The 10,904-nt window shown below is 45.6% G+C and overlaps 1 long non-coding RNA gene across 1 annotated transcript; it reads right to left on the bottom strand.

Annotated features, from left to right (window-relative positions):
* Positions 1-2,370: 2,370 nt before the first annotated feature.
* Positions 2,371-4,393, bottom strand: LOC141083169 (uncharacterized). Its single transcript, XR_012230661.1, has 2 exons — positions 4,242-4,393; positions 2,371-2,489 (listed from the first exon to the last, which is right to left on the bottom strand). It is a non-coding gene; the product is annotated as an uncharacterized lncRNA (long non-coding RNA).
* Positions 4,394-10,904: the final 6,511 nt, after the last annotated feature.

The following is a 10,904-nucleotide window of genomic DNA, read 5'->3' as shown; positions in this document are numbered from 1 at the left end:
CTGTATGGAGAAATAGATGGGCCTCGTGATGAGATGTAAAAAGTGAAGTATTTTTCATTGTACTATACCGCTATTTCTCTGCCGTATCGGAGCATGATGAGTTGTGGTATGTGTTAAAGGGGCGCTCTTTCGCCCAGGGCACATGAAAACCTGGAGCCAGCCCTACCCCCCCACAACTTTAGCCAAATAACCCCCATTTTTCAGTGCGTAACTTGTATTATGAAGTTAATTAAGGTTGACAAGCTTAAGTAAGAAGAATTGATGCTTTTGGCATTCAAATGGGCACTGTAGGTGTGTTTCCTGTCCTCCTCTCACTGCCGACTTTTATTCCCCATTGACTTACATTGGGTTTCGTGTTTCGGGACGACCCCGACTTTTCCCTATAATCGGCCGATCTTGCTCGACCCGACTTTTGGAAAAGTCGGGCTTCACGAAACGAAACTAGACCCTAAAAAACCAAAAGTCGCTCAACTCTAATCTAGATGTGTGATGAGCACTTTGAACCCCCAAGTGCTTCACAGAAGTTTATAACACCTGGGCGTGAAAATAAAAAAATCATTTTTTTCCACAAAAATTATATTTTTGCCCCCAATTTTTTATTTTCCTAAGAGTAACAGGAGAAATTGGACCCCAAAAGTTGTTTTACACTTTGTCCTGAGTAGGCTGATACCCTATATGTGGGGGTAAAACACTGTTTGGGCGCATGGCAGAGCTTGGAAGGGAAGGAGCACCATTTGAATTTTTCAACACAGAATTGGCTGGAATTGAGATCAGGCGCCATGTTGCATTTGGAGAGCACCTGATGTGCCCAAACAGTGGCACCCCCCCAATTATAACTCAAACCCTAACCCCAACACACCCCTAACCCTAATCTCAGCCCTAACCCTAGCCCTAACCCTAGCCCTAGCCCTAACCCTAGTCCTAACCCTAACCCTAATGGGAAAATGGAAATAAATACATTTTCTTTTAATTTTATTATTTTTCCCTAACTAAGGGGGTGATAACGGGGTTTTGATTTACTATTTATGGTGGTTTTTATATTTGGCAGTTGTCACACGCTAAAAGACGCTTTTTATTGTAAAAATAGTTTTTACATCACCACATATTGAGAGCTATAATTTTTCCATATTTTGACCCACCGAGTTATGTGAGGTCTTATTTTTTGCGGGACGAGTTGACGTTTTTATTAGTATCATTTTAGGGCACATGACATCTTTTGATCGCTTTTTATTCCGATTTTTGGGACGCAGAATGGACAAAAAACAGCGTTTCATGAATTTCTTTTGGGGGGTGCGTTTACACCGTTCCACCTGCGGTAAAATTGATAAAGTGCTTTTATTCTTCAGGTCAGTATGGTTGCAGTAATACCTCATTTAGGTTGTTTATGTTTTGGCGCTTTTATGCAATGAAAACAATTTTATATAAAAAATAATTATTTTTGCATCGCTTTATTCTGCGAGCTATAACATTTTTATTTTTTTGCTGATGATGCTGTATGGCAGCTTGTTTTTTGCGGGACAAGATGATGTTTTCAGCGGTACCATGGATATTTATATGCGTCTTTTTGATCGCGCGTTATTTCACTTTTTGTTCGACAGTATGATAATAAATCATTATTTTTTGCTTCGATGCCCGATCCGACATTACAGGGAAGAGGGGGATCTGGATCATTTTGGGACGGGGATCTCGGGATTCCTTTACTGCCAAGTCCCCAGGTAGTTGCCTGCCAGCGCCGTCAAGCTGCAGAAGCCTTAGGAGCTGTACCTCGTACCAGGATAGCGGAACCACCTATCGAGGAGGAGCAGTTGATGGGCATTGAGATACATCATGGGTTCCATTTGCCACCGCTTCAAGGCCACTTAGCAAGAAGCCAGAATCAGGATGAGGGCAGTTCCAGTTCAGCTTCCAGAACCCCAGGAGGGGATCAGCATTAGAGAATTTACAATTCTCGATACCCAGGAGGGTTTAGTTGCACCAGTTGTGCCTTTTTCTATTTTTTCTATTGTTCATCATGTTTTGTTTTTCTGGTAGCACTTTTGTTGCCTAGTTTTTGATTGGCAGCATTGTTTTCTGAATGGAACTGAGGAGATCAAGGAGGCTGAATGATCCAAAACTGTGTTTGTAAATAGTTTGCACCTCTTTAGGTGTTCTCTCTTGGTTTTACATATAAAAGACACTTTGCGAAGATTATGTTTTACATAAGGACACTTTGCGAAGATAATGTTTTGCATGGACACTTTTCGAAGATGATGTCTACCTCAAAGGACACTGCAAGAGATCCCGGCTGGGAGCGGTGTCCAGCACTTACAAGAATAATTGTTGAATGTTTTACTGTGAAGTATTTGATAATGTGTTTTATAAGAGTATTAGTAACTGAGAAATGGCTTTTATAGAAGAATTAGGAATGTCTGATATAGAAATGAGTGATGTGAATAAAGAATTGAAAGTGACAGGTGACGGACCAGGTACTTGCGGTCAGCGTCTTGCATCTAGAAGAAGAGAGAAAAATGAGAGAAAAATGTGTTACAGAGAATAGCATTTTGAATTGAGAATTGCACTTAGAATTAAAAAAATTTAGATACAATTTAAGATAGAATTGTTTGTAACGTTCAAGATGAGTACCTCCTATACTAGGAAGATTAGTATAAGAAAAGTTTGTTATGCATTACAAAATTTTTGTATGTTTCTTTGCTGTCCACTTTGTTACCTTGCAGCCCGCCGACGTGCTGTGTTTAACGGGGGTATGTGGCACCCCTGAGGCTCAGTCGCCACAGAGGTACTGCACCTTCTCCTAAGGTGTAGTGCTCCACCATTCGGGTAAGGTGGGAACTCCTTTCCACACTCCAACACTCGCACCCCACACACAGGATAGTTCAGCAGGACCTCATTGCGGCTCCATGCTTAGAGGGTAGCAGAGCACCTTTCGTGGGTCCTTGCATCGTAACACCAGATGTGCTGGGAGGTGGGTGGAGTTAGATATAAAAGAGTGGGAAAGCGTAGAATTGGAGATCAGTCTGGAGGTGAGTCTGACAGAGGGTCAGAGAGGAAGGAAGCCACTCGGGAGGAGTGGGGATCCCTGGAAGAAGGGATGGAGGAAGGAGTGCTGCAGCTGCCTCAGTGACCTGAGCCAGCTGGCACGGGAAAGGAACAGAAGGAGAAAGACGTAGAACTGCAACCTAAGTTTCCATAAGAGAGAGAAGGAACAGTGAGGAACGAAGGAGTAGGAGAGCAGAGAGGAGTTGTGGGTTGGAAGAAGAACGCTGCCTATAGGTTCTCAGCGCAAGGCCGGGACCCGGTTCCCGAGGTTGTATGGACACTTATGGTTCTGCAGCAGACACCGGTGGAGTAGTTGGCTGTAAATGCACTACTCCCATCTAAGACTTGGGGCACAACAGCAACTGAATAGAGAGCCAGGACTCGAGAGAATGGAGTCCCCAAGAGAGGCTACAGCTGTCTGCCATACGAGTAGAGTTGTTAGGAACATCTGACAGGAGGAACTTCAGAGTACCACGGTACTGGAGCTCTTCACACTAAAAGGCGCAATAGAGGAGTGGTTCAGGAAAGGTACATGTTGGCGGAGTGTTGGAGAGGAGAATCCTGACTTGCCCGGGAGGTTGATTGAGTCTCTGCCCCGGAGGACACGGCACGGAGGCAGGCACCAGTGTGTACCACGGACTGTGAGTAAAGCTTTGGAACTACAAGCCCTGGTGTCTTCCATTTATTTGTGCGCTAACACCATCAGCACCGCTGCATCTGGGTACCAACATTCCTCACACCGCCTGCGCCTATACATTGCCCTGGGGTTACAGCTTCACCTGTGGGGAGCTACACCATATATGCTGCAACACACCATCAGCCCCAGAGGATCTGCACGCAGCGTTGGCTTAACATCTTGCTTGCCAAACACCACAGGTGGCGTCGCGAACTATCACATAAACTATATCACAAACCACCATTGATTTGGGCGCCCAGGGCCACGGACCGGGTCACAGCCGCTGTGACACATCCAACTGACACCGGCCCAGTACCGAGTATCCCACAGCCCTGGGAGGGCGACCCAATTCCGTCCATGGGAATTAGGTCCAGGGTCACATGGACGGAATATTACGCCCATTGTAGGTAAGGGGTTAATCTGGCTTTTTTATGTTTCTTTTGGAGTAATGGCTTCTTCCTGGCAGAGTGGCCTTTCAGCCCACGTTGATATAGGGCTCGTTTCACTCTGGATATTGACACAATCTTACCAGCTTCCGCCATCATTTTCACAAGGTCTTTTGCTTTTGTCCTTGGGTTCTTTACAAGGACCAACAGACTTGTATTGGCCCTTTTCATCTGTGATAACAGAGAAAAAAACAGACATGTCTCTATAAGATTTGTGCGGACGCATCATCTGTAAAAAAGACATAGACTCATAGATTATATTGGGTACATGTAGTATCCTTGAAAAGGATATAATACATATGAGCTACCAGGCAGTTTGGTAGCAGGGAACTGTCCATTTTCCCTGTTCACACTGAGAAAACTGTTGTGTAAGTAAAGCAATCGTTTGCTTGGGGAAGCAGTGCACTAGGATGAGCTTTCATGAGTCAAGATTTTCAGGTATTCGTTAACAGCTAACAGCTCTGTCATTTTATTTTGCATCCTTGGTGTTTTTCTTTTGCTCATTTATATACAGAACCAATAAATCTGGTTGTAGCCAATTGCATCAAACTTGAGTGGTGTGGATGTTGGCTTGGAGTTCCTGGAATGACCATTTGAGGGGGAAAGCAGCAATTCGGTGAGCTACTCCACCAACCTGGCACAATATTCTTATCTTCAATAATGCATTTTCTAAGTGAAATCGCAGCTTGCATAAATAACCTTGTTAATGTGGGAAAAGGAGGTGAAAACTGACACAGGCTAGAACATTGAAAACACGGAGGAGAGCTAATGCTTCGGAATATGTACTGATCTCAGAGCTCGGAGCTCCACAATGACTCATCTATAGTGCAAAGTGCAATGGTTCCAAACATGATTTTATGGATGATATAACATTTGTATAAAAAGAATAATGTGGGCGAAGCGGATCCACTATTTACGGTTTAGTTGTGCATGACACAAGGAGAGAAAAGAATTCTCTATTCACATTTGCTAAAGGTGGAGCATGAGAACAATAAAAAGAGATAGAAATTACATGGTCCATTTTACTATCGCCAAGAGAATGCCTTCAAACGAATTTTGACAATCAATTCATGAAGCATCGAGAGCAAAATGAAAACAAAACCAGCAATAAACTGATTATTACTTGTGAGAATTATCATTAATTTTTTCCCATGTTTAAAAAAAAAAAAAAAAGTCATGGCTGTGTAGTAGATTTTGAACAGGGGTATCCCCAGTTCCACAATGTGGAAGAATTGTAGATAAATCAACTACAACTTTTCAAATGAGGTGTAAAAAAAGATTGTGGCTTGGCATTAGACACCTCATAGAATACAATTATCTCTTCTTCTTGTCCATACGCACCTGACAAAGAGATTGATACTGTCTTAAACACAAGCATTTTAGAAAGCTTGCTCTTATTTTTTCCTCATTACAAAGCCACAAATGAGATTTAGTATTTGTTTTGGTCTTGTCTTAGCAGCCTTTTAACTAGAGCATTAAAGGGAATCTGCACATTGTCACTTCAGAGAGGAAGAGGACTTGAACTCTGGTGCCACCTATTAGAATTACCAATCCTACAAGTCATTATCGACCCTTTAACGAACCTTGCAATAAAATGTAGGATAAAATCCAAGCCAGAATATCAATTTGCAGAAATGATGTTTAGGGCTATTGCCCCTCATCAGTGGAAAGTATGAGTTCTGATTTTTATGGGTAAGAGGCTTTGAATGTGATCTAAGGGGTAAAGTTTCCCCTTGTGGAGAGTTACAAGCCAGGCCTGGCATGCAGGTATGTGGAGACTTAAAGTGAAACTGTCAGCAGTATTGTGCTCAGTAACCTAGAGACAGTGTCAGGTTGGTGCCGTTATACTGAATAAAATGACACCTTGGTTGATGAAATCCATCTTGTGGTTTTGTTTAATCTTTAGCTTCAGTTAATGATATTCATGTGCTTCGGGGTGGCCTGTGGGGCAGCTTAGGTTCCCTTTTTACACCTTGCATGCTCCTCTAGGAAGTCAAACTGTCTCTTCAGAGATGAAGAGGACTTGAACTTTAGTGCCGCCTATTGGAAGAAGCAATCCTACAAGTCAACATGACTTAGGGTAAAAGCCAAACCAGAATCCCAATTTGCAGACACAATGTTTTGGGGTATTACCCCTCATCAGTGCAAGTATGAGATCTGAATTCGCTAGGTGAGAGACTGAGGCTTCGGATCTAAGAGGTAAAGTTTCTTCTTGTGGAAAGTGACAAGCCAGGTCTGATATGCCAGTATTTGGAGACTTAGACTCCTTGGATGCTCACAGGAAAATTAAATATGCAAATTGTCAGGGAATCTGGCATTACGATTTTGTTACCTCATCTGTGAGCATCATAATGTAGGAAAAGTGTCCCTGATTCCAGTGATGCGTCACTTAGTTTAGTGGGTGCAGCAGTTTTGACACAATCAGAGTTTTTAAATGTAGCATGTAGCAGGGCTCAGAAAGCTAACCCTGTCTTCACCACAGCATTCTGTGTACATTGTGTAGCAACAGTAAGTGACTAGTCAAAGCAGGGTGCTTGGATGGACCAGGACTCATGTGGGCACCTAGTCCAGGCAGTGATAATCTTCTGCTGATAAAACACTGATAGTATTGAAACTACAGCACACAGCCTAATAAGTGAAACATAGCTGAATTCGATGACTTCAGATTAAATAGTAAACACCTGTTGACAGATTCTCACTAGTTGCCATAATAATAATTCATGTAACTATTTGCTCCAAATCATTTCGAAGAGTAAATGTCCTCCGAGATCCAATGATAAATGATAAGTCCTTCATTTATCACTGATTCCATCTTTTCGTATGATATAAAAATCATTATTTGTTGGCAGCTTCACCCTTTGTGTAGACAGGATATACAATGATGCAAAACTTAGGTGCTGGCTGGCAAGTTTAAGTCTGGTGGTGCTGTTTTTATGATTGGCTGGTATATTCATGTTCAACCCTCAAATTATGATTAAGCTCTTTGTAACAGGTCAGTGGTTTAGGTTGGATTTTCATTGAGCAATTTAATTGTGTTTTTAATGTTTTTTTTTCTATACTTGTTCAAGTGGTTGTCCCCATTCAGAAAACTTTAAGCAAATCGTTAGTTGTAAAAAAAAAAAAATCTGAATATTACTTCCCCTACCCGGGTTCAACCTTGCTATCTGTATGGCTGCAGTGGTGACGTTATGACTGCAACACTGCGGCCAATCACTTACTTCAGTTACTCTTGTCATCCAAATAATCAAAGCTTCTGCAAGGAGTTTGTATGTTCTCCCCGTGTTTGCGTGGGTTTCCTCCGGGCACTCCGGTTTCCTCCCACATTCTAAAGACATACTAATAGGGAATTTAGATTGTGAGCCCCATCGGGGACAGTGATGATGATGTGTGCAAAATGTAAAGCGCTGCGGAATATGTTAGCGCTATATAAAAATAAAGATTATTATTATTATTCTGAGTTCAGAGATTGGCTGCAGCACTATCGATGTGATGTTACCACTGCAGCCAAACAACGTAAGCAGCGGAAGAGATCCGAAACTAGATCTTCGGATATGGAGTAGCGGACTTGAGTTGAAGTGAACTTTAGTCCAACGTTCAGTTCAGGTACCAGAACTCTACCTGAACTTGAACTCCATAGAAGTCTTTGGGGACCCGAATTTTGTTGCTGCGAAATGGTCATAATAAGGGCTAGGGGGCTGCAAAAGGCTCTCTCTCTGTTTCTTGCAAACTCTGAACACTAAAGGCAACTTCCTGCAGAAGTCTGTATTCGGGTTCAGGTTCGTCGAGTTGAAGCAAACTTTTGTCCAAAGTTCAGTTCAGGTACCAGAACTTTACCCAAACTTGAGCCCCATAGAAGTCAAAGGGAGGCCTAGATTTTGATGACATAAAATGACCATAGTAAAGGCTGGGGGGCTGCAAAAGACTCTCTGTCTGCTTCTCCTGAACTCCAAATAGTAAAGGGAACTTCCTGCAGAAGTCTGTAATCGAAGTGGAGCACCAGACACTAGGTATCTGATACGAACCCTGAACTTTACAGTTCGGGTTTGCACATCTCTATCCCTAGAGGGTAAGTAAGATTACACACAACTCTGTAGATTAGGAGAGTAGACTGTCAGTCATTACATGTCTCACACTAATAACGTTTAAAATAAGCTCTGGATTCTTGGTGAGATGTATATCCAATCCAGGGATATTAATGGCTCATTTACATATTACAAAAAATATAATGTAAATTTATCTGCCCATTTAGAAGCAGCTTAGAGGTTTGTTTACATAGTGAGATGCGCAGCGTTAAACGACCCCTGACCGGCATTTTGCTCATTTCATTGGGTGAACAGCAACCTGTTCAGACTGCAAAAATATTATGAAATACTCATTCACAACAATCCTAATGGCTAAATCGACCTTTAGTTGCGGCTTACGTTGTATTACCTAATTACAATTAAAATATTTAGTAGCTAATTGTGAAGGGCCAGGATGCTGTCGACTTGCGCTAAAGTTTACAACAATTTGAAGCAGACTTTCAAATGATCTTTTGAAAATGCTTTTTTCTTTGAAAGAAATGGTCAGAGTGAGTCGGGGTTTGTTCACAATATTTTGGACTATTTCACCATGATCTTGTGGCTTCAAGGACTTCTCCTTCCAGGGTTAAAGTCATTGTACTTTTGTTATTTATGATACAGTGTTTATTGTTTGTTTTGTTGTTATAATAAAAGGCTGCTGTGGCCGTAAACATTCCAAAAGAAATACCGGTGTCTGTGTGTTAGTTGGTGCCGGGGTGGTGGTGGGGTTTTTTATGGTCACGTTTGGGTATCGGGGGAAAGTCAAGATGCTTGGTCTCCCCACGAGGTAAACACTTGACAATCAATACCAATGTCAAGAAATGGCCGGAGTGAGCCTCCCGGGCCCCTAGAGGAGGCGTGGGCGGAGGCCATCATGACGGGGGGTTGGAGGGTTTATTGGAGGGAAGGGTTAATGTGGAGGGGGAGCTAGGGGGTATTTAAGCTAGGGGCTGGAGGGTTCCTGCCCTCTGTTCCTGCTTTCACAGCTCCAGAACAGTCCCACACCTTACTGGGATGTCTGGAGTGGATCAGGCCCTGGACAGACTGTGGGCGGCAGCGGCGGTGCAGCCTCCGGGGTGGCTGGAGGCTCAGGTGGCTGGCCTGCTTCATGGGGCACCAGCGCAGGCCGAGGTGAGAGAGCAGAGGTCCAGGCGGGCGAGGCCTCCAAAACGGCTCTCGCCCGATACTGCTCCCCGGGCCTCGCGTCGCCGTCAGAGCCCCTCCTGGGACCCTCCAGGCCGCGCGACGCTGACTCCTCCATCCAGGGTGTCGCGGCCTGGGAGGAATCCTTAGGTGCGGCGAGGCCCCGCGGCAGCGACCGGACCTTCACCCCGGGGCAGGAGGGGGGTGGAGCCGGCGCGCGCCCGGATTCCTGCTGTACCAGCTTCTTCGGGGGGCCGCGGCGGTTGTGGACCTGCCACGCGGCCTGCCTCTGCATCATCGGGGGATTCGGCTGCCGGCAGAGTGACGGCCTGCCAGGCGGCAGGGCCGGGTCCTTCTTTGTCCCCCAGCGGTGTGGGGGAACCGGCCGTGGGGGGGGCGCCACTGTGCTGGCCCTGCGGCGGCGCCTGCTTCTGACCCTCTGACTACACCTTACAGCCCTGGGGCAGCAGCGGGACCGGGGGGCAGCCTGGCGGGGTCAGTGCCGGCTGCAGGATGACTCGTGCGGAGGAGGACGGTGTCGGGCTCCCAGCTGTCGTGGGGGGCCCTAGGCGCCTAGGTGCCTCATGATGGCACATCAGCAAGATCTCTCGGCGGGGGGTGCCAGGAGGCTTTGGATTTGGGGGTACCGCCACCTTGTTCAGTCCAGGGGTTCAGGCCTCCCACCCCGGCCCTGGCTGCGGGGGTGTTTGGGTTGCAACAACGTGGCGGCGAGGCCGCCACCGGGAGCCGTGAGGTCCACGAGGCGTCGGGGGATCCAGGATTTCCGGCTGGAGGGCACACAGCCTCCTCGCAGCCCGGTGAGTATGTGTCTATGTCCCCTGTTTGTCACCCGCTTTTTTCTTCATCAGTGGTGGTAAGGGGCCCCTCGGCAGAATCCAGTGGCGTTGGGTTCGAGGCTGGGTTGAGCAGTTCAGGGTCGGCCGGGGGCTTGTGTGATATGCTGGCGGATGTGTGTAGCTTGCTGTCACGCTTGGAGCGGGGTTTTGTTGGGTCGTCACCGGTAGCAGCGTGGGTCGGGCCACAGGGTGGAGGGTTGTCAGGTCAAGGCGCGGCAGTGGTGGGCCCTTGCGTTGGCGAGCCAGTGTCGGTGTCAGTGCAAACCGACAGAGAAAAAGAGTGTCGTGTGCATTTGGATGATCGGGCGCATGGCGAGGTGTATGTGTGCTTTGAAGGTTCGTTGGGGGCTCAATTAAAAAAGGAGGTAAAAGAGCGGATTTGGAAGGATGAATATGTGGAAAAATTTTCGTTATTGCCTCTTGAAAAGTTTAATTTGGATAAAAGTAAGAAAGAGGATAGCAAAAAGGAGGAAGAGGAAAAGCGGAGGTGGCGCTTGATTCCTCAGACATTCGTAAATTGGCAGCAAGCTTTTGCCATTTTGGCAAGTGTTATTGGGGAACAGGCCCCCGATAATTGCTCTGCGTTGTTTTGTTATTTGGACGCTATTGGGGAGGCTTACAGAGTATATGGTGGTCAGGCGTGGCTGAGGTATGACGAGCAATTTCGTCAGAGGAAAGCTGTGCG

Source organism: Dendrobates tinctorius, unplaced genomic scaffold, assembly GCF_039654945.1.
Source record: "Dendrobates tinctorius isolate UK_male_01 unplaced genomic scaffold, ASM3965494v1 ptg000020l, whole genome shotgun sequence".
NCBI classification, from domain to species: domain Eukaryota; kingdom Metazoa; phylum Chordata; class Amphibia; order Anura; family Dendrobatidae; genus Dendrobates; species Dendrobates tinctorius.
This window is presented reverse-complemented; position numbering and strand designations above follow the sequence as displayed.